This window comes from Sciurus vulgaris, assembly GCF_902686455.1.
Source record: "Sciurus vulgaris genome assembly, chromosome: X".
In the NCBI taxonomy this organism is placed as follows: domain Eukaryota; kingdom Metazoa; phylum Chordata; class Mammalia; order Rodentia; family Sciuridae; genus Sciurus; species Sciurus vulgaris.
Genome location: NC_136471.1, coordinates 89,915,770 through 89,942,851, shown reverse-complemented (window position 1 = coordinate 89,942,851; position 27,082 = coordinate 89,915,770). Strand labels below are relative to the sequence as shown.

At 46.4% G+C, this 27,082-nt stretch overlaps 1 pseudogene across 1 annotated transcript; it reads left to right on the top strand.

The window, feature by feature from the left end:
* Positions 1–8,382: 8,382 nt before the first annotated feature.
* On the top strand, positions 8,383–9,025 carry LOC306650896 (protein FAM156A/FAM156B-like; annotated as a pseudogene). Its single transcript has one exon. The product of its transcript is annotated as a protein FAM156A/FAM156B-like (transcript).
* Positions 9,026–27,082: the final 18,057 nt, after the last annotated feature.

Genomic DNA, 27,082 nt, shown 5'->3' with positions numbered 1-27,082 from the left:
ATCAGTATTTCAAGTAGTGCAAGAAGATTTCAAGTAGTGCAAACCAGTATAAGATTTCAAGTAGTACAAACATGAAGACCCAAATGTTTCTGTATATTTGTGTCATACTTTCCGGGAACATTGACTTCATATTGTTTTTCTGACTAGTGAGTGGTAGAAAACATTGAGGTGAGAAAGTATGTAGATATGAAAACCAGTGACATGCTGAAAACAGCTCCACCAAAAATGTTTTTCTCCTGCTGACACAGAAAAGGATTTGGGGCCCTGATGTGGGAATTCCAAAGAAGCAGCACAAATGAGAGAAAAATGAAAACAGGGCCCTACACACACATAAAATGAGAGATCTAGGAATCCTTGGTTTTTCACAACTGGGAGGATCTCTCTCCTTGTCAGGTCATTATTTGAGGTAGTATAAATAGAGAGGACAATGGGAATATTTGGGGATTCCTTAGAAAACTTGGAATGGAACCACCATTCGACCCGGCTATCCCACTCCTTGGCCTATACCCAAAGGACTTCAAATCAGCATACTACAGTGATGCAGCCACATCAATATTTGATGGATTTTTGAAAATCCTTTTCCTCTTGGATTCTTAGTAGTTTGGGTTCATTCTCATCACATTTGGCTGCATGCATTCCAAGAGAAAGAAGTGCTCTTGGAGCCTTTTGGTGGATGGAACTTTAGTTCAGTCGACAAATGCACGTTATTGGTCTGGAAAGCTACTTGGAATTCAATATCTGGTCCAAATTTGTATGAGAGAAAGTAAACTAATGAAAGCATAGGTAACTTAGTCCTTCAGTGCAGAGAGGTTAAGGCATGGATATCATTGCCTTGCTGATTTGGAGAGTGATGTAATTCAACAGCCTAACTAATTTGGAACCTCAGGCTTCCTAGGATTCCACAGTTTCAGCGGTATTAGGGAGCAGGGGCCTGTCAGTTTAACTGTGTTGGAACGTTGGTAGCACATACTTTGAGTGTTCTAATGGATTTGGTTGGGATTATTGGTGTCAGCTAATCTACTTTCTGCACATGCCTTTGAATTAAACTCATATTACACTTTCAGGGATGCAGTATACACTGAGTGGATTTTGTGTTTCTGTTGGGGTTCACACAAATGAATAGCTCTGAGGTATGGGGAAATGGAGTTGAGAGGAGAGCCAGGGCCTGCAAGAAAGTAAAATCCTGGATTCACCTGCTTTTACAATTAGGAAGCATTATGTATCATAATGTATCATAAATGTGCACATGAACACCTGTTCTGTTTTATGAAGATATTCTGTAATCAATATTCTTGCTTATTGCTTCAGTTGATCACACTGTTTGTCCCACTAGCCTGCCAAGGTGCTCACTCCACTTTCAAGCTAACCTTGTGTCTTTCTTAATTTTCTGTTGATTACTGTGTCTTTCCTCTCACCTTTGTTCCGAGCTGCAATCTGCATTCACTTCCTCTTACTTCACTCTCTTTTCAATGTAGACCTAAGCTTGTCGCTGAACCTCAAGTAGCTGTCCCAGCAGACTTCTTAGCATGGCATCCGAGGACCCTGATGAACTAGCCCTATCTTCTCTTGCATATGTTTTCTCACAGTCTCTCTTTTCTGGGAGGCACTGGACACAACATGTTACCAACGCTGTCTCCTCAAAGAATCTTCACTCTGCTTGTGGTCTTCTTGTTCTCCCCATTTGTCACACTCTGCCTATGAATAGCCTCTCCACCCTGCAAGGCCTAGTTCAGGTGCCTTTCATATTAAGAAATCTTCCCTTTCCCCAGTCAGCATTCTTTCCTGCATTCCCCTCATTGGAAATAGACACAGTGCTGTCATTTTCTAAGCATTCTCCTTTATTGACTCAGGAGCTATCTGTTGAATCCCTATGCAGCCCTAGCAGAGTGTGTCCTTGCACACAGTTAGACATGCAAGTGCCTGTTCAGACACTGGCTGGGAATCAGAACACATTGTACCTACTCAAGAGTCTCTCAGAAGAGGCTCTCACAAGTGGGGCCCTGGCACGTAACTGTGAGTCAAACTGACAAAAAGCCCCACAGGTGATTCTGTTCCCATCCCCAAATGGAGTATGGCAAATCTCTGCTGGCCTCAAAGCAACTTTGCTTATGGGGTAAACATGGAGATTTCATTATGGACCCAAACCACCTTAAGTTCCGACTTTGGACACACAACTTGGCCCCAGGATTTCTGTCATGTGCCTTTGTGAATTTTGCTTGGTGAGCTGTCCCTGTTGAGAACCTTCACGGATGTGATAGTATTTTGCCGCATACATGAATTTGTGAGAACTTCTGTACTGTATTTGCCTTGCACAGAGATTAGCACTAACTGTGTATTTAAAAATAAAAAAGAAAAGCAGTGAGCTTTTTAGCTGTCCCGTAGGGTAGGCATTCTAATGAGAAGTTTCTGTGAGCATTCAGGAAAAGGATGAAAAGGATTCCTATTTTATGAGTCTTTCTCCATCATGAAGCCTTTAACATCTCATTCATCCCCTGGTTAAAAAATGCTTTCTTTTTTAAAATCAAGCTTAGTAAGGTTGATTTAAAGCTTCTGTACAAGAGCAGATGTTGAGACAGTTAAAACCATATACCATTAATGTGCAAACATTTCCTCCCAATGGATTTGAGAGTGAAAGAAGTCATACAGCTGGTTATCTCTCAGGAAGGACATTCGCAAAGGTAAAGTGCAACAAAGCCCAGATTATATAATATGGGCTACATGTATTACATAAACTGCATTGTTGGACTAGACAATGTTATTATATATGAACCTTTAGATGTTCCTTTGTAGTTTAAAGAATAAACCTTCTACCCCAAAATCTCATTTATAGCATCATGGTCCATTTGAACTCTTGGCATGGACATCAGAAGTGACTGAATTCTAAAGCACGTTTTCCTTGGTGTTATAGTAGCATACTGTGGTTTACTTACAAATAAAATCTTATTCTTTACAAAAGTAATAGATTTGTTGCACATGCATTGGAATGTGAAGAGACCCAAAAATAAAACTAAAAACTATTTGAATTCTTTGCCTGTGTTGCTGTTTTTCATATTTGTACATTCAGCAGATTTTTGTTGTTGTTGTTGTTCTGTGGCATGAACTCGGGCCACTGAGCCACATCCCCAGTACCTTTTTATTTTCATTTTTTAAAAATTTGAGACAGCATCTCACTATGTTGCTAAGGCTGGCTTTGAACTTGTGATCCTTCTGCCTCAGCTTCCTGAGCTTTTGGAATTACAGGTGTGAGCCACCATGACCAACCAGCACACAGGTTGTACAGGCACAAGAAAAAGTACATGCACTGATTTCCATCTTCCCAAATGATGTTAGAGACATCTTTTTATATCAGGAAAATGCAACTGCATCATCATTTTGAAAGGCTCTGACGATTTTATTGTATGATACTTGCAGTACTGTTTAACTACTGTGCTTTTTATAAACCTTGAGTTGATTCTGATTTTCAGTTATTAAAAATGCTGATGTGGGTTGGGAATGTAGCTCAGTGGTGGAACATTTGCCTAGCGTGTGCAAAGCCCTGGGTTCCAACCCCAGAAGCAATAAACTGCTGCTGTTACAATATGTGTCAATGAACAGTTGTAGTTCATTGACTACACAAAACTGTTGAAATCACACAGATATTGGATAACTCCAGTTTTTCTTCCCAATCATTTTAAAGAATTCCATTCTCCCTACGAATTTTAGTGTATTATTCTCCTTTCTCATCATAGTGTAACCCTCATGACATAATGACACTGTGCAGTGGATGTGTTTGTAATGTGAGATAAAAACTGACGCCAGGCACAGTAGCACACGCCTGTAATTCCAGTGGCTCAGAAGGCTGAGGCAAGAGGACCGCGAGTTCAGAGTCAGCCTCAGCAACTTAGAGAGGCTCTTAGCAACTCTGCGAGACCCTATCTTTAAACTAAATGTAAAAATGGGTTAGGAATGTGGCTCAGTGGTTAAGCACCACTGAGTTCAATCCTCAGTAACAAAAAGAAAACCTGAATTCATTGGAAATGATTTCTAGTTCTTATTTTTCAGACAGTACTTGAAAGGAAAAGCAAGGCCAAAATCCAACTGAGTGGAACCCAAATGTATGTGGTGGGTCATTTAATACATTAGCTTACTTAATTTTTGAAAATTTATAATTAAGCCACGTTGTGCCAATGGGGTTCCAGATTTTTACTTTCAGGACTAGGAAAATAATCAGTTAATGTGCTTTTGGAATTGTTTTGACATCTAGTCCATATGTCTATTTGATAGCTCTCACTGACAGCTTTCACCTGTGGCCTCATTTATGCTTCTTATCCCTTTCATGGGAAGGGATAGCATAGGAATCTAATTGCATAAAGAGCAACATAGGTTGCCCATCAAATCTTCGGAGTTATTTAGTGTATAACTTGAGTAGCTCTAAATGACCTATGGCTCATGGAGATTCTTGGTATAAAACTTATTACTGTTAAGATGGCCTTGTGAGAAATACACCTACATTGTTGAATATCATAATGCAGTTGGGCCTTACCATGAACTCCTCCTTTGGGAATCCTAACATTGGCTTGGCAAGAAATTATTGAATATGATTGTGTTCAGGGATCCCCGAGTAGCTTCTGTGAGGTGACAAAAGACTCTGAGTGATATTATTTCAATGTACAACAATATTTCTTTATTTTTCTTTTTGTAGTTGAACCCAGGACACTTAACCAGTGCGCCATATCCACAGTCCTTTCCATTTTTTAATTTTGAGACAGTGTCTCATTCAGTTGCTAGGAGCCTCACTCGCTTAGTTGCTGAGGCTAGCTCTAAACGTCTGAGCCCCCTGCATCAGCCTCCCATGGAGCTGGTATTACAGGCATGTGCAGCGACACTCAGCTATGAAAGACAATCTTAAGAGCAAAGAGACAGGCAAACAGGACCAAGTCCACAGTTAGAAGATCAATGAATGCTGAGCATCACAAAGGCCAACTGTAAACCTAAATTTCATTTAAAAAACTATGTCCACTGCCTGTCAGCACACATGTGGAATCTTTTCTTGAAAAAGGAGAAGCTCATATATTCGCCATCAGGAGATATGTACACATCATTACATATTTGCATACATAAGTGGAGGCATGAATGTGAATGAATATATGTATCCAACAATTTATGTCCTGAATCTTAACATATACCCACAGTCTGCCTTACTTTTTATGGCCATGATTTTGCTTTTCTTGGGGGGAGTGTACCGGGGATTGAACTGAGGGGCACTCAGCCACTGAGCCACGTCCCCAGCCCTATTTTGCATTTTATTTAGAGACAGGGTCTCACTGAGTTGCTTAGTGCCTCGCTTTCGCTGAGGCCAGCTTTGAACTCGCCGTGCTCCAGCCTCAACCTCTACAGCTGCTGGAATTACAAGTGTAACTCCAGTCAATTGGTGCTTGTCCTAGGAGGAGGAGAATGTACTTCTCTGATGTTTGGGATGAATGGTACAGCTGGAACTGAGGATATACAGAAGGATTTGGAATGAGAAGGCCTGCGTGTGAATCCTCACCCTGATGCTCACTAGCTATGGGACTTTGGGCAAATCAGGGATCTGTTTCCTCACCTGTAAAATGGGGGTTGTTAATCCCAGCTTCATGTCTAGGGTTGATGTGAGGGTGGAAACTACTACCTTAAGGGACTGTACTTTCTAATCCATGAAGCTTTGTATAGACATTGATGCTGCAATTCTCCAAGCTGAATATGAAAACTGTGACTGTGCTATAATATTGAACCTATTTCTGCCTTTCTCCTTGCAGTCTTCAAGCAGTGTTACGGAAAGGTATATCAGCAGCATTCATAGCCCAGATAGAGCAGGTGGACCAGAAAGCAGCTTAAACGACATCACTGCTGAACACAACTTGAACACACCTCAGCTCTTCCATGAGGAAAATGTGCTGTCCCAAGGTCCTTACTGCCACATCAATCAGATCTTGAAGGAGGCTCACTTCTACAGCCTACAACAGCGAGGACAGCCTCCAACCTAATGAACTCGGAGCCCCTTATTCCAACTTAAAATGTGTTTATAAAAGCAATCGCATACACATGAAAAAGGTCTTTTGACGTTTCTGTCTACATTTTAAATAGCAGACTTATGGGCCAATGTTTGTTTGGAATTTCGCTGCATTAGTGCAATTTCAAAAGAGCTTTAACAAAAGGTTCGTGGTATTCTTTTCAAGTTGGGTGTCAAATTCACATAAAGGTAACAATATGAGGAACCCTCACCTGTGCATTAAATCCATCTTATGTCCAAGTGAGACTGGTGTGCAAATCTGGTAGTGAGACTCTCCATGGCAAATGTCTTTTGAAAGTATGGTCTTTTATTTATACAAAATGCAGTAGTCCAGTAAAGCATATGTAGTTTTCATTTAAAAACCAATGAAAAAAGACCCCCCAAAGTAATTAGGTTTTGCAAAATTAAGAAAACTTGATTCATGCTTGTACTGCAATGAAAGGCCATGCTGCCCTTTGGAAGTTAGATGTTGCACTGAAATTTCTCTTTTTCGGTATTGGCAAGAAATAGAGGGAGTAGAGACCATTGAAAGTGAAAATTCTCTCTCCACTCTTCCTGATTCCAGAGAGAGTGTTGCTGAGGCTCTCCTAGACTCGGATACTCCCTGTATCCTTAATCCTGCTGAGTGTTCACATCAGGATTGCTAGAAAATGCTGCTCAAGGCTGCCACAGAAGAACCACTTAACAACATTTGGCTTAAACAAATGAGATTGACAGCTCATGTGATCTCTTTACAATTCCCCAGATTATGGCTACAGTTCATATTGATAAATTGTAAACTACGTGAACTGATGTCTAATGGAACCAGTGTTATGAAACTGGGTAGGGCAGCTGTTTATTTTATGCTACAAGAGCCCTTTCACAGTGACTAAGGGTCAGTTGACATCACTAAAATAAAGACAAATAATGTGGCTTAACCACAGGGCCCCAGGAAGTTGAAGGTCCATTAGAAATAACAGGTGGTGTTCTTTATTTAGAGATGGATATGTCCCCATGATTTGGTCATTTGAAAGAAGAAACAAAATTTGAGCAGCGACCTCACAGCAGTGTCTGCTTCAGTGGTGAGGTGCAGGTATAAGGATGTGACAGGTTATCTGGCTGAGATGCCAGGGTAAAACCTGTCACCAGATTGAAAGGTCAGTGATTTAGGGTCGAACACGTCTCTCCTCTCTCTGGAGGCCAATAAAAAGAAACCAGCAGATACGAGAACTGTAGAGAGCCCTAGAGAGGAATCTTTGTCATCTGGCCAGATTTGGAGAAGAAAGAAGGAGAGAAGAATGAGATGTTTTAAATGACAGACCAAAGGTTTGAAAATGAAAACTAAACCAGGGAAAGAATGTACAATGTGGCATGTGCACACGCACTCACACATTTTCCCAATGCCCAGGGTTGTTTCATTTAGTGTGGAGAAGACATTAAGGTCAAACACTTGTAGTGGAATTTTACTGTTACGGGGAATCATTGGCAGCACTCCTGGCCTCAAATGCAGGAGTAGGCATTGGTCCAACCCTTCTTTCTCAATGGGATGTTTTGTGTAAGAACATTGTTTTCTATTGCTCATGTTTCCATAGATGGAAAACCAGAAGATTGATAGGAAGAAATTTGAATCCTAACAGGCTTCGTGGCAGAAAATGGAGAAATGATAGGTGGCTACTTTTTCCTTTGTAACACTAATGTGAGCCACCATATATGAAAGGAGATGGGATATTTGGACACTGAAATCAAATACACACAACATGGTTCAGGAAGTGTTGCAGGCTTTAAAAATGGTATCCTACTTAGAATGCATAGGCAAAACAGGTTGCCATTGAAATCCTGTTGGTGCAAATTTTCTTTCATTTCCCACCAGTTTTAGGATTTGAAACATGAAACTAGGAACAATGAGGAAGCATATTTTTTTCCAGTGTCAGTTCAGTCTTGGTCCAGGGAGGTCAGTGGTCATCTCATATCCTACAAATACAATATTTCATCTCTACCTTGTCTTTTCAAAATGTTTAGGCCTGTTTTTGTATGAACCAGATTAGATCCTCTGGCCTTAGAATTCTATACTTAGCAGTAGAGAAGGAACCCAGCCCTTCACACATATCTATCTGTGTTTTGGAGCACAAGTGTTTTCTGGGTCTAACACAAGAAAAAAATGGGTATTGCTAGATATTTCCAAGATTAGGAATTTGAAGAAGGGGAGGCACCATTCTGCACCTCGCCTCAAAATGAAATGTGAGTATATAGCAATGGCAGAATGCTTCTGGCTGCACTCTTTACCACCTGCCTCCTAGCTATTAGAAAGCCTCCAGCTTCACCTTCGGGGCCAGGCACCAGAGTGGGGTGCAGCTTCTAGCTCTGACTCAACCCCCATGGACCCACTTCAGAAATGGAATCCACCCTTGGTTTCAGGATCTTCCCACGTGACCCCTGCAGAGTCCTCCAAGGAAGGTGTGGCAGCTCCTCAGCCTTCTTCCTCAGAACAGGTAATGAAGGGCCTCGGTGGCCCAAATCCCAGTTTTTCTCCAGCCTCTGTGCCCTCTGCCAGATGGAAGGTTCCAGCAGCAGTACAGGGAGGAGAAGACCGTATGGGAGTGGGGCTGGCAAGTGCTGGGTCTCCCTGAGAGGAAGAAAGTGTTCCTGGGGCACCGGAGATGCAGGTAGTGCCATCACATGGCACCTTACCCAGTGGAAAGAGAGAGTGAGTCTGCCCCACCAGCAACAGAGTTCAGACTTGGCTCCCATGTGAATGCTGCTAGTGCCAGGGCCACAGGCCAAGTATTTCTGGGATCCCTGGTGAGGGGAATGGGGGCCTTCAACTCCTTGTCCTGGGAAATGCTAGTGCAGGGCCTCAGCAGCTTGGTCTTCAATCCAGGCAGCACCCACTCCAGCCTCCGGCCTGAAAGGGTACACCAGCAGCAGCAGGAGCAAGAGGAGAAGTGCCACATGGAGAAGCAGCAGGAAAGCAAGAGAATGATGCAGAGGCTGCTCAAGCAGTGGTGGAAAGAAAACTGAGAGCCCTACCCTCATGGGGGGGAGGCACGGAGAAATTCAGACAGTGCAGTGCTGCCAGGTCCAGGAGGTGGGCTCCTTTTGGGCAAAAAATGTGAGCTGTCCTTGAGAAGCCCCAAGACCTGTGCTATGATTGGAATCCCACTAGCATGAGATTTGTCCCACTCCCTGGGCGGTCCTCATCTTCCTGCCTGGGCTTTTAGCATGCCTGTGGAGTGCGGTGGGGCTGCTAGTCTACACAAAGATGACTCGCTAAGAAGGATTCTTGGTCCACTCAATGTGAGTGGTCACTGTCCTTCCGGAAACTCGTTTTCCCCATCCTGTTGTCAAAAATGTGCAAAGAATGCAGAGTGCAAGTGCCTTCCTGATATCCATGTGCTTTTGATCGTTGTACTGACTGTCAGCCAGGAGAAGCACCAGGTGTGATGGGACATGTGTGTCATAGAGCTGGATTATTGAGAGGAAGTCAGTGAGAAGAGGAGCTGCAATTGGCGGCCCTTGAAACAAGGGGATGCCTGGGAAAGGCACCAAAATGTTGTACGTTTGGAGTTGAGCATCCAATGATGGTGACCCACATACATGTAAGTAAAGGAGGTTTTCCCTTAACGAAGGAGGTTATCCTATGGTCCCTTGAAGAAATTGATGATGTGCTGACTCCATGGTGAATTCTGAATGGATATTTGCCTCAAAGGAACCTGATATTTACCTATATAGTTTAGTTTGGTCCTGCCACTGGTGGCCGAGTGGTGTGAATGTCAGTGCTGGGCCGACTGATCCCAATATCTCAGCGGAACTTCAGGTGAAGATGCTGAGGAGGAGGGTGGGAAGGTCGGGTTGCCCTGGTGGTGCCTTAGTTGCAATGACATTAGAAGCAGCCTGGGAGGACCAGCGTCCCTCTTGCTGGTGGGCAATGGGAGGCAGAATCTCCTGCCTAGGAGAGCCCTGTACAGGCACCCCAGAGTTTGCCGTTCCTCTCACTGAGTGTAGGGTTTGGTCCTCACTCCTCATTCCCCTGTACCCCACATGAGGTCACTGTGCTGGGGACACACATCCCTGTGTGACTGGAGAAACGTGTCAGGGATCATGTGCATATGCTGATTTTTTTTTGCAGCATTTCATTGATTACCTTTCCCCAATTTTCCCTCTGGAGTCCTGTGATGTTACCAGAGGGGGGTGTGAAACAGCCCCTTCCAAAAGCAAAAATGGTTTCTCTTCCGGGAGCACCCGATTTCTGATCTAGTCACTATGAACTGCAATCTTATCCCATGATCTCTTCAGAGAGTTGGAGAGGCAGAGGCAAAGAAATCCCGCAACAACCTCCCCACAAAGCCAAGGACAAACTGTTTGACACTTGAGGTTGCTACGCTTTTACGGAAGCCATGATGCCAGCCGTGGAGAGAATTATCCGTGCTTTTACAGTTATGCGTAACCACGTTCTCTTACAGTAATTCTACCTGTGCACAGACTGCAGTGCTTCCTCTTTTCCTCCTTCCCTGTCTTTTCACATCATCCTCAACTTCTGTGAGAACTGTTTCCCTTCTATACTTACTTCCTTATTCTCCCTGTTGTCCCTCCTCATTTCTTTGCCTGGTTGGCAGTCTTCCTGCTTTTCTCTTGGTATACATCGTTGCTGGGTGTCACTCTTCTGTGGGCACAATGGGAAAGTTTTAACGGTGGACAACAGACTGACTCGGAGGAGGTGCTTGGAGCCATCTGCCCGGGGCTCCGTTTCCCTGGATAATCAGATAAGCCACATCAATCAACAGCATGAACCCCTTCCGTGCCTGCTTTCCTGATGGCTGGATGGCAGGGATTCAGCTCCCAGCTCTGTCGACCCATCACCAGTTCATCTGGTGGAAAGCTTCCTCCTTTAGGTAACCAGACCAACTCTTCAGCCGAGTCCACTGTGATGGGGTGTGGAACATGAAATGTCCTGAATGTTTGCATTCAACTCTCGCTTCCTTAGTACGGAGTAGATATGGAATTTCCCCCCACAAGCTCATGAGGCAATGCATGAATGTACAGATGTTAAGTGATTACTCGATCGTGAGACCTAAACCTCAGGAGAGGATTAATCCATTGGATGGATTACTAATTTGACTGCATTACTGGATGGTAACTTTAGGCAGGCAGAGCATGGATTCAGGAAGTAGGTCACTGAGAAAACGATCTTGGGAATTAGAGTGTTGTAGGCACAGTATAATGGTTGATTCAGGTGGGCGTTCGGAAGCCCAGAATGCAGACAGGACTGCATAAAGGCATGGCTGTGCTCCTGAGGTTTCAGCAGGGCATGCGGATTGTACTGGATCTGGAGGATAGGCCATTCAAGTTACATGCTGGCAAAGAACGTGTCTACATTTTGTCCTGTCCTGAGGTTTTTTATGAGGCTCAATGAGAACTTGATAGACTAATTAATTTATCAGAGGGAATTTCAAGGAAGCATAGCCTTCTGGTGGTGTCCAGGGTAATTTGGGAACTTTAAGCCCTGTCCATTCTGATGAGGAGCTGAGAAGCATGTGGAAGTATGTTAAAATCTTGCATTATGGCCAGGGAAGTGTGTGTAGAATTGGGCCCAAGGATCATGAGTTTGCTGAAGCATTTGCAGCCACTACAGAGAAGCTCAGTACTTTGCAGACAGACAATTGGAAAGATGTCTTGAAGGCATGTCAGGAATCAGCAAGACCATGGCAGGCTCAAGTGTCTAAAAGCGAAAACTCACTTAAGAGAAACTTGAGTACCTGCCTGCAAAGAGGGACCTAGGAATTCTAGTGCGGGGTCAATTTCTCCATGCTCAGCTGCCTAGGCACTCAGGGGGTCACTCAGGCATGGTCCCAGGGTGCCTGGCTATTGCTGGGGCTGGTGGCAGACACTGGGTATTGTCCATGTGGCACTGATTCTGCAGGAAGGCAGTGAGCTGGTGTTCAGGGGTCACGGAGGCTTCCATCAAGATTTCAGAGGAAGGCTGTAGAGGCCAGGCAAAGTGTACAGGGTCGGTTTCTCTCAGGCTGCCACCCAGAGGGCGTTACGCAAAGCTGTGAGAATAAAGTCAAAGTAGGAATGGTGACCCCAGGGTGAAGACATGCCAGTAACTTGGGACATCTACCAAAGCCAGCTGCTGGCTGTGGACAGAGCCAGTCTACGGAAGAGGCCATGTGGGCCGCAACCAGCAAGGCTGTAGGGGTAGGGGCGGCCCAAGCCCTTTGGAGATCACGTCTTGTCACCATAGGCTCCAAATGCTATGCAGAGAGCTACACGATTTGTTTGCCCAGCAGGATTTGGGTCTTGTTGTGGTCCCATCCCTTCTATCTGTGCTCCAATTTCTCCCCTTTGCAATTGAACTATGGGCTCTTGCTCGATAATATTGGATGTATGCAACTTGATTTGATTTTCACAGGGTCACAAACAAGAGTTTGCCTTGATTCTCAGAGGAGACTTTGGGCTTAGACTATAAAGACTAAAGACATTTTGCCCTTTGAGATGGGCATGACCTTTTGGGGACAGGGGTAGAATGTGATGGTTTCGATAGGAGGTCCCCCACTCCCAACAAGCTCATGTCAGGCGAGGCAGGAATGTGTAGAGGTAAAATTATTAGAGTATGAGAACTGTACCTACATCATTGGATTAATGGATTTGATGGGGTACAAATTTCAGTGGACTACTAGGCAGTCATTTCAGTCAGGTGGAACATGGCTGGAGGAAGTAGGTCACTGCGGGTATGCTCTTGGGTATTAATTTCATCTCTGCATCCTATGTTGCTCTCTCTCTCTGCCCTTACCTGCCATGAGCTGAGCAGCATTCCTTCACCATGCCCTCACGCCAGGATGTTCTTCCTCACTTCGAGCCTGGAGCAATGAAGCCAGTCGAACGTAGAGTGAAACCTCCGAATCCCTGAGCCAAAATGAACTTTTCCACCCCCAAGTTATTCTTGCCAGGCATTTTTGGTCACAGTGATGAAAAGCTGACAAGCTCATTCCCTTACCTGGTTCTCCTCACTATGGGAGAGGCAGCCCCTTGTATTATTCCCCAGCTTCTTTCATCAAGCATTCTTTACCCATTCTCATGGTCACTGCTCTTGACTCATCGAGGTGACCTCTTTCAACTTCATTTCATAGTCCTTGCCCTTGGCTTTGATGACCCAACTTTAACTAATTGAATAATGCCTCCTCTCTTACCGTGTAGTGAAAGATATTCACGCGGCACACTCCCAATTCCTCACTCATGGTCTTCGTCCTGCCACCTGTTTCCTACATCACAGGATGTTTCTGCAACTCATTCCACAGTAGAGTCTTCATGAACAATTTTCCTGCTCTTATGTGTGTGGTACTGTTACTGCTCTTAAGGCTGAAACAACAGGTGGAGGCTATGGGTGCATGAGGTTCCCCAATTCTGTTGGTTGTTTTTATAGAGTTAAGCTATTCTTGCAATTCCTTAGAAAGGAGATGGGACACCATTTCCCTCTGTGATTAAATCATGCGACCCTCCCACTTCCCTTTCAGGTAGGCACTACACATGTTCCTGTGTTATCCATATAGCTATCACTTGAAGGACAATGGAGGCATGGCTCCTTGAAATGACATGTGTGAACTTGAGGGCATGTGGGGATGCTGAGCAAAGGGAGCCAGTGGCAGGTGTAGGCTGCTAATCTCCTTCCGGCCCCTCTGGACCCCGATGAGAATGAATGCTTTGGAAGGAAAGGGAATTTTCCAGACTGAAGGGAATGCAGTGCTTATCAGAGTTTCATGTAGATCTGATAAGGGCACAAGGATGGAATCCAGGCCTGGGTTAGGGCTGTTGGAGAGGATCAGGCAAAGTCTCAGATCCATGACAATGTTAGGAGTTGTCTAAAGGTGCCGGGCATGTTTACGAGGAGAAAGAGCAGAGCGGAGGATGGGAGGTGGAGTCTCTACACACTAGCTGAGAAGCTGGTGGCATTAGCTATCAGAAAGTGCAGACAGACCGAACCCTCTCCTCATTGTGGAAGCAAGGGGGAGGGCCTGTGTGTAGGTCCTGGTGCCCGTGGCCTCAGTGTTCCCAGTGCTGCTCTTAGTTGACTGGCACCCCAATAGTCATTCCCAGGATGAACCCTTCCCTGTTTGCTGGATGGGAACCAGAGCGTTGCAGCATTGTTTCAATATCTGTCCTGAGCACATATGTTGCGACTCCTGTCATGAGGCAAAAAGTATTCATCTTTCAGACGACAGCCTCTGTTGGTTATCGCCAAGAGATTATAGCATTCTTTGGATGGGAGATTCAGTTCAGCTCTATGGCCTCCTGTGCATAGTGACATCTGCAGAGGTTGTTATAGCAACAAGCAGGCAAAGTGTTGTGAGCCCTGGAGAGAACGCAGAATACCAGAGCGGAGGTGAATTGAAACATGTCATTGTGATTTCTTCAGAGAACAGAAGATGTGAAACAACTTGGCAGGATTTGCCTACCCACACCTGCTGCCCAATTCGCAAAGAGAGACTGAAGGATTTCTTTATGAACTCTAAGGTTTGGGTTCAATCATAAGCACAGATATGTGTCTGCACAGTCCACATTTGTGTGGGTCTGCCTGGAGAGATGAGGTAGAGATGTCCCAAATGAGTCCAGTCTCTGTGTGTGGCAGCAACACATTGTCCCATTCACCAGCATATTTGCTCTCTGCTATCTCACCTTCTTAATCCAATAGAACATTATGAATGTAGTATCATCCTAAGAGTGCATGTTGAAAGCCAGTTCTCAGAGAGGATTAAGCGTGTGAAGTTCACACCATAATTCAGCGAAGCTAACTCAAGACCAGAGCTGCTGTTTTCACTGCAGGTGGAGTCTCCCAAGCCTTTGTGTGGAGGCAGTCTCCACCCATCTCTCCACTGCTTTACCTGTCACAGAGTTCTTATTGCCCCCCCGCCCGCTGTGCCCTCCCACACTCTAGGTTGCTGGCTCTTGTGGTGGGTATGTGTAGGAATTTCAAGGGCACTCTGCATCCTCGTGGAATGAAGAGTGAGTCGAGGGAGAAGTCTGATATCTGTGGTGGGTTACAAGGTACTTAAGAGTCCCTTGTGTGGAAAAGATTTCCAGGGGCTCTGAGGAGGTAGAAGGTTCAGGCTGGAGAAGGATGTGGCAGAATTATATGTGGTCAGCTGGAGGGCCCATGGAAAAAGAGTAGCCAGTGTAGAAGAGGGCATCGCCCTTCATGCCCTGCCTTCAATCCTCCTCCCTTGGTTAGCATACCTGCGTGTTCCTCTAAGGGGCATTGGCAGGAGACGACTAAATTTCCTGGTCGCTTTGGTGGAGGCCTTCGCCACATTCAACAACGCACAGCCTTGGCCTTTCCAGGTGACCTGAGCCTACAGCTGAGTCTCTACACCGTCCTTCTGTCTAGCTTCAATGCTGTGTCAGTCAGCTTTCTTTCACTGTGAAAGAATGCCAGAGAAAGACAACTTAAATGAGGAAAGCTTTATTTGGGTTCCCCGTTTCTGAAGTTTTAGAAACTTTAGAAACCATCGGTGCTTGGCCCTATCACTATGAGCTTTTAGTGAGCCACAACATCATGTTGGGGAGGGTGGGGCTCACCTCCTGGTGGCCAAAACCCAGAAAGAGAGTCAGAGACAGAAAGAGACACAGGGAAGGACAGAGAGAGAGAGAGAGAGAGAGAGAGAGAGAGAAAGAGAAAGACTGGGATGGGATAGAAACACTTAGCCATCCAGGACATGCTCCTAGTGACCCTGTCTTGCCGTTAGTTCCTACCTTCTAAAGTTTCTGTCACCTCCCAAGAGTCCGTTCTGTTACAAATCCATCTATGAAATACTGTACCAATGAGATCAGTGACTTTTGGTTCAAATATACCCCACAGTACCTGCCCTGAACATTGTGCACTGGGGATCAATCCTTTAACACATGAGTTTTCAAGGGATATCCCAGATGCAAACCATAAGAAATACACATTTCTGTAGACGGAGCAGGTCTGGACACATGAGCGCCAAATCCTCTACTGGTTTTCGCAGATACACACACTCGATCATCTAAGGAAACATGAAGTTTGGGAGAGGGACCCATTCAGTAAGGCCGCAGTTCCTTGGTGATGGCCTACACAATGTGCCAGGCCCTGTGTTACTTCTGACTTCACAACAGTGCCCACAAAAGTCTGACAACTCAGAAATCAAGGAGATGACATCTATCACGAACAGCTTCGGGGACCTGGTAGGCAGTGTGCGAGTACAGAAGTAAGTTAATAAATGCTGGCTCTTCTGATGCAAAGGCAGATCCTGCCTCTGTCCGTCAGGAATGTTGGAGGGAGTCTCAGGAGCTACAGATTTCCCGTCATGTACAATCTTTCCACTATTCCTTCCCTCACGCGCCCACACCAGAGTGGTTCGGATGGGTGGGGCTCTACGTGATTGAATTGCCATTACATATGCGACAGAGGACACGTCCATTGCAACCGGGAACAGAAGAGCTCTGCACACATCCTGGAATGGGGTGTTATGGGGTGCAACTTAAGAACAGACCAATCACCACTGAGAAGTCCAAATTTGATAGTCTTTATTAAGCCAGCCGAATGACTGTCTCACACAATGCCCCCCAAAAATGGCTATTGAAAGAACACCCCCAACCACAGGGTTGTAGGGGTTCTTATACCAAAAATCACACCAATCATAAGTGTCTGTTGCTATGATTTGAAATTACAAACTTACATCATGAGATCATCGACAGAGGGGAAGTGGGTCACCTAGGTACAAACGAAAGAATGGTTACTAACATCCACACAATCACCGTTCACATGGTACATTGCTTAGGAGCAATAGGGATCAAAAGAGAGCAATGTTTTATTCCATAAGAATTGTCATTTTGTATCGTTAAACATGTCACACTAAGTAACTGAGGATGGGTACAGAGGCAGGGTATTCCCATGGGAGAATCTTGTCTCCTACATAACATGGAGTCTCAGAGCAAAAGGGAGTCTCTTTAGTCATTTCCCTTAGAGTCTGGCCTATAACATTCTCATGGAGCCAGATCTGTCAGCCCATCACAGGGGAAGGGTGAGGGGAATTGACCTGAGGGAGCCCTTGGGGAGGCTTCCCCCAGGGGCAACAAAACCCTACTCCCATCCCTAAGCTGGTCTCCCTCTGCCCCTTTATTCCCATCTCTTTTTGAAAACCTCACTAGAATTTTCTTCTTTTTAAGTGTTTCTCAGCTGTAGTTGGAGAGCAGGAGACTGGCAATAATAATGTCATCATTTTAAAAAGGCCACGTAGCGGAAATTTTAGAGAAGCAGGAACTCTCTCACAGATCGAAGCACACACTTCCTGACAATTAGGGAATGCCTTACCAAGGAGACATCTGAAGAGAAAAGCTACAGGTAGGAGAGTCCACCACTGAAAAGAGCCTTGAGAGGTCATCTGCCGGCCATGTGAGCTCCAGGATTGGCAAACACTGCTCTAGGCCCTGGATAGAGTAGCACAAGTGTGAGCAGCTTGGAGAGGCGTAGCAGCTTGGAGAGGCACGCACTTATGCAAGGAAGTGTGTAAGCTGATGTGCCCTTCCTTACACTCCAGGGCAATGAAGGTGAGCCTGGAGAGGGCTTGGCGGGGAAAAGGAGCCTCACGGGGCGGGGAGTCAGCCAACACTTGCCTGAGGAAGTGCTCTGCAGGCAGAAATGACCAGGAGATGCCCAGAGAAAGGCAGAGTGTGCCTGGGGGGCAATACTAAAATGAGCCAGAAGGACATGAGAGTAGTTCTGTTAGCAGAAGAGAACACAGAGGGCCTGGTGGCCTCAGTGGACCCCACCCCAACATTACAGGGATGATGCTTTCATTCCTGGGTAGGATCTGAAGACCTCCAAGCCTGCCCAGAATTCGTGATACATTCCCATATGTGGATGTGGCTCAAGGTAGTACTCACTTTCCTTCTGATGGTCATTTAGGCCATTTTCCATCTTCTGCCCTTGCCAGGAGAGCTGAGGTGATAACATTGTCCACAGGTCTCTGTATACCTGTCAAAGGGAGGCTGCTGCGTCTGAGCACTGCCTGTTTACACTGTTGGTGCTTAGTCCTAGCCTGACCAGTCCTATCGACTCAGGTGCTATTGCTGGTTCGCCACAGCCCCACGGAGTTAGGAATCCTCTAATCCCGGCCCTTTTGGATACCTTCCCTCCCACTATAAAAGTGTTCATCTTCATACCATGGGAAGGGAACAAATTCCTCCCCCTGTAAACGGGTTTTGCTGGTGCAACAGAATGTGGCAGAAGTGATGTATGTTTCCTCCAGGTGGAAGATAATGAAGAAGGCTTCCTCATTCCATGGATGTTTCCTGAAACTCTCACCCTAGTGTGCTGAAGCTGGCAGCATGAACACGACCATGCTGCAATGACCCAAGAGACAGGGAGAGGCCACTGGAGCTCAAAAGGTCATATGCCTCAAAGATCCGGCACTCCGGAAGGAAAACCAGGCAGGTGAGTGAGTCTACCTGGCAGCCCAGGCCGGGAGAGCCTCAGATCGTTGCTGCTCCCGCTCACATCTGACCATCACCACAACTCAGACCACAAGTGAGAGCCACCCAGCTGATACCACTTGCTTCTAGAATGTGACAGACGTGACAACACCAAGTGTGGTGTCATTTTTTTTTTTTTTTTTTGGATGTGGCAACAAATGCTGGGATCGCTCGCTAGCTCTATTTGCCTTTCATTCAACATTTTGTTTGTCCCCATGGAGCAGGTACAAGAAGAAGAAGATCAGCATTCCATCCTTATGTCTGTAGGATATCTCTCATGGCCTAGTTATTAAAAGAAATGAACTCAGGAAGGACTCCTGATAATGTCTCAGTTGACAGGCCTAATAAAATAGGAAACGCTGTCTTCATCCAGATCCCTAAGACCCCACAGGGACCAGAATCTTCTACCATAGTTTACCTTTCCAGGGGTGAGACCACTGGTTTTTGGTAGCAGGTAGGTCTAAGTTAGGATGTGAGAGTTAGCAATTAGAAGTTGTGTGAACGCAGGCAAGTTACTGTACCTATGTGTACCTTCATTTCCTGATGGGTAGGCTGGGGATGATGGCAGCAGCTGTTTAACACGTTAAAAGATGGGAGGTCATCCCTACTCTGAACTGCGCCGGGCACGTGAGGGCCAGTCAGGGAAAACTATTGCCATCGTTATGAAACTAATATTCATGGTGGTAGTAGTAGAGCAGCAGCTGAGGCATCAAAAGGAGACGTCCCACGATTTAGGAAGAGCCCAATGTACTCTAGATATTGTGATCATGACGTTACGGATTTCGAGTGGAAAGCAAAAGGAGTGTCCTTTAGCATGCCTGGGTCATGGCATGTGTGTGGCGATCCACATCCCCTCCTCCACGCTTCCTAGACCAGGGAATTCAGAGGTTGTCTCTGAAGAATACATTTGGGACTCCAGTCCCTGGCAATGGCCACGCATTACTGTAGCCAGTGATCACTCAGCCGTGTCCGGGTGAGCCCCTGAGGACTGATTCCATTCTTCCTACTCTCCCTGTGGAGGGAAACATGGAGATTGCACACAGCCCAGCCATTGTCTGAGGCAAGCCAGGCATTAGTGTGGAGGAGAAGGTGGCCAGGGTCCCTTGGGGATCCAGACCATCCCTGCCCTGGGGAGAGGGATATGTATGGCTGTAGGTGCAGGGTTTATGCCATGTCTGTGATTTTACTTTCTCTCTACGACCTGTCATTTTAGGTGTGCTGTGCAGGGATGCATCAATTAAATGACAGAGTGCAAGAGAGGCCCTCACAGACAGGCTTCATGTGTCCTACTGCAGGAACTGGCACCACCCCCTCCGAGGCTTTGTGTTACTTTCTGTGGGGACCCCTGGAGATGGGTCAGGTCTCCTAACAGTCTCTGAGCAGGACTCAAGCAGCTGGCAGGTGTCTGATTCCTGCCGTCTTGGTAAGTCAGATGTGAACAGGAAGCCCCCCCACCCCACTGCCCCCGCCATCCCTGGCTCAGTGAGAATGTTCAGATGCGCCATTTAGATTTGCCCAAAAACAACCATCTTGAGCAGCCGGTTATGATCTTGATGGTCAATCGTTATCTCTTGTAACAAACGTCCACGGGCAGATTGTCGTGCAGACCATTCAAATCAAAGTGGCGTTGACATCATAAAGCACCCAGAGTTTTCTACCCTCTGCTGCTCTGTCTTCCTCATTGCACAGTCCCCAGGGACATTGTCAAGAATGGTAATGTGACGTGGAAAATGAAAAACAGTCCCCAACCACGTCTTTCCTACTGTGACCAAAGAAACCTTTCCTAGAAACAAGCAGACTGAGCTTATTCCGAGAACGAACCAGGCCTCAGTCCCAGTGGGGGAAATGCACAAGAGTTTCCATCACTTTCCCTTAAGCAACAGTTTTGCATCGTTCCCCTTTGGCTTTCATCTGGGAGTGACCTTCACAGAAGGTTAGCAACTTGGTGGCTCTTTTCATCCCTGCCCATGGTCCCATCTCAGCACCCTGATTTTCGAATGTGGATAGAGTTTATTCAGAATGGGGGTACCAGAAACTGTGATTCTCGTGGAGTGTGGGGCTCCTGTGCTCGCGGAGCTCACAGGCTGCTGGGGGGTGAGAGGAGAATGGAGGGTCTTTCGATTATGTGGAGGGAAATGAGGCGGGGGGGGTATGAAAAATGGTAGAATGAGATGGCTATCATTACCCTTTGTACATGTATGATTACACGAGTGGTGTGAATCTGCATTGTGCACAACCATAGAAATGAAAAGATGTACCCCGCTTGTGTACAATTGAGTCAAAATGCAGTCTGTAACAATAAAAAAGCAACTAAAAAAGAAAAACCTTCTGTAACAGTGGCAACGGCAACACCCGAGAAGCATTCTATCACAGGGCAGCGTTGTGGTGAAAATGCAGAATGTGTGGATTTGTGCCTAGGTCCCAGTGCTTCTTACAGTGTTACCTGGTGTAGCATACTGAAGCCCTCTGTGGCTTACCTTCATAATCTAAACTATGAGGATGATGAAAACAGTCTGGGTAAATCAGGCTACACTGCCGTGATCCTTTTGTGAAAAAATCATGTTCCACCTTGTGAATCACCAGTGCCTCGTCACATGTGTGTTAGGTCCTTGGCAAAAAGGGAAGCCCTCTGTCTATATCACTTGATTGTGCATACAAGATGCTTCAAGTAGTCTGATAGGTCTCTGCGTTCCTGTGAGAAAGAGATGTGAACAAATGAAGGCAAGTGTTATACTTTGACGTGCACTCTGAAGGAAATAAGTTCCACAGCCAGGCTGCCACACGGACATGACCAGCACCTTTATTTTTTAATTTTTTGAATTCACTTTTTAAAAAAATTTTTACAGACTGCATTTTGATTCATCATTTGTTTCTATGGTTGTGCACGATGTAGATTCATACCATCTGTGTAATCATACAAGTATGTGGGGTAATGATGTCTGTCTCATTCCGCCATTTTTCATATCCCCCCTCCCTCTCATGTCCCTCTATGTAATCTAAAGTTCCTCCATTCTTCTCTCACCCCCACTCCCCCACCCCATTATATATCATCATCCACTTATCAGGGAAAACTTTCGGCCTTTGGTTTTTTTGGGATTGGCTCATCTCGCTTAGCATGATATTCTCCAATTCCCTCCATTTATCTCCTTTCGATGCCTCTAAACTGTGACCTGTTCCTGCCTGGGCACACACCCCTGATCCCCACTAATCCCCTCCCCACCAGGAGGCTGGAATTTATGACCGTTTCCCCATCACTCCACTGTTACATCACCTGCAGTACCCTGGAAACAATTCTTGGGTCACCAGGAGTCCCAGCTAACCATCACCACCGGGGGAGGTCCCCTCCAGTGCTGCCACACCGTCCAGAGGGGGTGGGGGGTGGGGGTGTGCTGGTTTCAGGGGTCCGGATCAGGGAGTAGTGCTTGCATTTCACATGAAAAGAAAGAAAGAAATCAAGCTGGCTTGTCACACACTGAGAACCTGATCACCACTAGGGCCCTGGACTTCTTCCCGCCATCAACTCCTAGGCCTAGAGGGTGGGAGTGGAGGACACTGTGTATCATCTAATTGTCCCACCCTCCCCCTGCAGGGGGAAGATCCTCGCATCCCAAAGAATTCTACCTTCTCTCAGGTATCCCTTGCCACATCCAACCACCACTTTCTGAGTGATGGTGGCAGGAGGGATACAGCCGCCCCTAGGAGATCAGCAGGACTTGGGCTCAGGAAGGCCTAAGGCCTGTAACCCTCCCACAGTGCACTTCATATCATAGTGAGAAGAACTGAAGCATCATTAGGGGTGAGGACGGCCCGGACGTGATCCAGAGAGACACAGGAAGACCATCTCCTAAAAACTGGACAGGTGAGTGTGAGTCTCTCCACAAGACCATGCACAACCCTTGATCTTTCAAGCTAACTTGTGGGATTTCCCGTTGGAAGGGACCATATTCCCCATATAGCCCAGTTGTCAGTCTCACAGCTGCCATTTCACACCCCGGTTTGGTCTTTACCTGGTTGGGAATACAGACAGGATCTTTGGTCTGTGTGTGGCACTCAGTCGCTAATTGGTCTTGAAAGAGTGTCAGAAAACATTGTCTCCTTGGTGTCTGCCACATGACTTCACAACATCCCTTGGAAAGTATAAATAATTGAAGGGTTCCGTGTGGGGTAGACAGAAGGGTATGCCCCCAAGACTCCCATACCCTGGATATTCTGCCAGACACATATCCCAGTAGTGCTGGCAGGGATGCCAACAAAAGTGCGAATCAGTTTGTGACCTTAGGACGGGGAAATTATGCTGAATTATCAGAACGGGAGGTGGGAGGAGGCCACAGGGAGAGCAGAAGAAGGAACTGGGGAGCCTCTAGGAGGAAACATTGCCGTCATGGGATAGGCATCCAGGGAACAGGAACCTTACTTCTAGGGCTGCAAGGGACTAAACTCCATCCTCAGCCTGGGTGAGCCTGGGAGCACGTTCTACCTCAGAGCCTCCACTGGGGAATACAGGCCTGGGGGCATCTCAAGGTGGGTGTTGTGAGACCCCAAACCAGGATTACCACCAACCCCACCTGGCCTTTGGACAGGTAGACGCCAGGAGATGGTAAATTTCTGTCATCTGACGCCAGGGCTTTTGTGGTCGATCTATATGACAGCGGGGGAAAGTAATTCAGTGTGGAAAAGGGCACATTTCCCCTCTGGAAGACCTCCGAGAATCTCCTTGTGGAAACGCAAGGTGTTATTAGGCAGGTTTAACAGCGATGTTCTTGGCTCCTGCATTCAATCATACTTATTTAAAACAAGTTGTCAAGAATCTCTAGTGAGGGCATCACTACAAGAAGAACAAGTCTCCTGGCATGGTTTGGATAGCAGGCATTAGAATTGCCCCGTGATCAAAAACTGGACATAGAAGAGATAGGTCAGAAAGATCAAGCATTCATGGCCTGGCTTGGCTTCATCACTCAGTTATTAGTGATGGAGACAGAGAAACTACGAAAGGCCACTGTGGTCACAGGCTGTATTTCTAACAAGGCCTAGTAACTGCCATGCATGAATATGGAAAATCTTAGAGGTATCATCTCCTGCACGGGAACTCCTGGCATTTGATGACGTCTTTCTTGTAGGATGTTCTGACTAGCTTTAGAGAGGAGTGGCAGCTTTCCAGTTGGCAACTGCATGTGGATAGAGCCTTGGGGGTGTGTTTGATACTCATTTTGGCCATATTGTGGTGCAGGGCAAGGTAACGATCCACTCTAGAAAGGCCCCAATGGACTCAAAAGTGGTCTCAGATAGAGAGCAGTTCCAAAGAATGAAAGGGCTGAAGCAGAAGAAGGGAAGATATGGATGGGTGGCGAATGTGAATAAAGACAGATGGCAGAATCAAGCTGGGGAGACTGGAACATTCACAGAGGGAAGATTTGCATTTCAACAGACGTAGTTTGAAAATGGGTTCCACCATTCCCTTCCTGTCAATTGCTTCACCTCTCTGACCTTCGGTTTTCTCATCTGAAAGTGGGGGAAAGAGAAGGTCAGGGGTCAGATGCTTTTTCTCACGTGCACAAGCTAGAGAGGAAAAAGTAATAAAACGGGGTCCTCAGGGAAACAGAAGGCAGAAGAGTAGAGGAAGAGGATGGAGGGGGAGACAGGAGGTGAGGGAAATGGGCGGTCCTAGGGAGTGAAATCAACCAAAATGTGCTATGTACATGTAGGAACCTATCACGGTGAATCTCATGCTCATGTATAGTTATGATACACCAACTGAGACAAAAGAGAAGGGAGAACAACGGAGTAAAAGCAAAGGGTTCCGGCGGAAGAAGGAGGTGATGCAAGGTGTAAGTCCTGGGGAAAGAAATTGATCAAATCATGTTTTGTGATTGATCGAAGATGTCACAATGGACCCCACTGTCGTGTATGATTATACCGCACCAACAAAAACATTTTAAAATTATCTATCAGACCAGGCCCTGGGAGAATCTTCCCTGACCACCGGGGCCCAGGGTCCCTCTCCCGTGTTCCCAGCCACCCTTGTCGAGGGCCTGCCATGGCTCTCACGGCTGCTTTCAGTTGCATACTGGGTACGGCTCGTGGCTGTTACTGAGCAGTCCAGTAAGCCTTCCCATCTGCAAGGGATTGAGGTAGCAGAGTGGGCCCTCAGGGAATACTTATTTGGAAGAACACAGCCTTAACAAGCAGGTTGGTTTATGGGATACGTGGGGGGGCATAGATGCTATTGGCTCTATCTCTTCAAGGAGGTGAGCCTGGGACATCCAGATTTACCTCTCTCAATTCCACAACAAGGTCTCTCTCCTTGTTCCGCTCCCCGTTCCTTAAGTGACTCTTTGTTTCACCAGCTTCTCTTCCTGTCCTTAGGTTCCCGTGACATGGGATGTGGCAGTAATCCCTAGAGGTCTTCCTGCCCAGTGTGGCAATGAAGTAGTGCCATCATCAGGGATAGCAAAAATTCCCAAGGCCGACTTGCTCACTGAAGCCAAGATTTTCAGAAAGCCCCTGTCCCCATCTTACCTGGATATTGTACCCAAATGGTGGCCATTTCGCTCCAGCCAACATTCTCAGAATCATATCGCAGAATAGCAAAGTGTCTTTGGCTCATACCTATACTGGAAAATAAGAAAGAAGGGCCCCGTGCCTGAGAACACATGGGGAATCCACAGAAGAATCAAATTGTTGTGACATCGATCAAATGATGTTATGTGCATGTACAAATATGGAGAGATGAATCCCCAGTATTTTACATAATCATAACATGCCAATGAAACATTGTAAAAAATGAAATGAAATAAAGGGGTAAGGGGAGCAGATTGTTTGAGAAAATCCCAAGCAATCGCTGAAGGGGCATAGCAGAGGAGAGCTGGGGAAAAGTACCCGAAAGCACAAGGGGGGGGCTCTAAGCGTGAACAGGGCTCGCGGCCAGTTCAGAAGTGGGGGGAATGAAGTAGGAACAGAATGGGGGCAGCCAGGCCGTAGGACCCCACTCCCCACCTTGGTAAGCAGTTGGACGCAGAGGCTCCTGCCTGCAGGTATGAGCATCTTCCATCTTCGGGTGGGTGCTGTTGTCTCTTGTGTAGGGGTCTCTTGCTCGATCTGTTCTCCTCCAGTGCCTTCTCTGCAAGGACCATGAATGGCACTGCCATGCCTCCAGCAGGGGACCCAGAGCATCGCTCTGTGATTTCCAAATGGTATCGAGGTTAAGATGTGGGTCCTTTTGTCCTTTTTGTTTTTTTCATGACCTGAAAAACATTAAATCTGCTTTCCCCACACAGCCCTCTGAAAACGACTCAACAGTCCCCACAATAGTCACCCAGTGAGAAATACCACTCTGAGAACAACTGCTTGCTGTGACAAAACCAGAGCTCCATTGCAGCAAAAGACACTGACTTCTGCCTAGAGGGAAGGGACTTCTGGCCAGGTAAGTCCATGTGAACTCGCTTCCTCCCCCTTGGATCTCAGCGGAGCTCTTGGGAATTAAAATGATCCATCCTGGATTGGCCCTCCCCTCATCTCCTGGAGGGAGGCGGGGGATGCTGCAATTTTACTCCTGACTCGTGGCCCTAAGTTTGCATGCAGGACTCAGGCTGTGTGTATGTTGTTGTGGGGAGATGTTATTGAACACGGTGATTGAGCTGAGGTGCAGTGGCTTTGTCCCATGTACCAGGCACTCTGCAGAGCGGTTGTGTCTCCTTTGATCATATCCAGTATCTCTATAAGATAGGAACAATGGTTGTGAGATTACAAGGTCTGCAGAGGTCACACAACTCGCCTAAGGGCACAAGGTGTAAATGGGTGAGCCGAGACACTGACCCAGGCTTGATGGCCCCAGAGTTGGCAGCTGTCCTGGTGTCTTCCATCCACTCACTCTCAAAGGAATGGACATCAGTCCCCAAGTTGTGGTTACACCAGAGAACACTTGCATTGACATTCCTCCTCTCGTATAATCCTCAACTGGGCACTAGAGGTCTGAGTGTATAATTGCGGTCTCTTTTCCGAGAGGTCTCAGGATAGAAAGTTGGGGGAGCTGAGGCTGAAGCTCTGGGTCCTGGGTGTGTTTTCCCCATTATCAGACACCTCTTGTAGGGTTACCAGGGGTTGTCCTGGAAGCCACAAGTTGTCAGCCAGTCCACCTTCTTTTAGTCCTCCTCCTCCTCTGTGCACTCAAACATTCTTCAGCTTTTCTGCCACATATCTGTTGGGGCAATGCCAGACCCAGACCCAGAAGACAACACGTTCAATGGTCCCACAGATACTCAATTCCGAGGCAGAAGATGAGCACATGCAAGAATTAGGAAACACTTATTGGTCTCTTATGGGTTGCATTCGTGAATCCGAGAAGGTACGTGAGGTGCTCACAATAGGCACACCGTCAGCCGTGCTATCCCTTCTGCAGTGGTGCTTTTTGACAGCTGTTGCTTAGCAACAACTTTCCTTGGTACCATTCCGCCCACATCACTGCTATCACCTCTGCCCTAAGAATAACTGAACGACTTATTTAAATACATATCTCCAGTATTGGTATCATCAGAGTATCTTCCTTCTGTTATATTCTGGAATGTGTGAATCTCTCTCTCTCTCTCTCTCTCT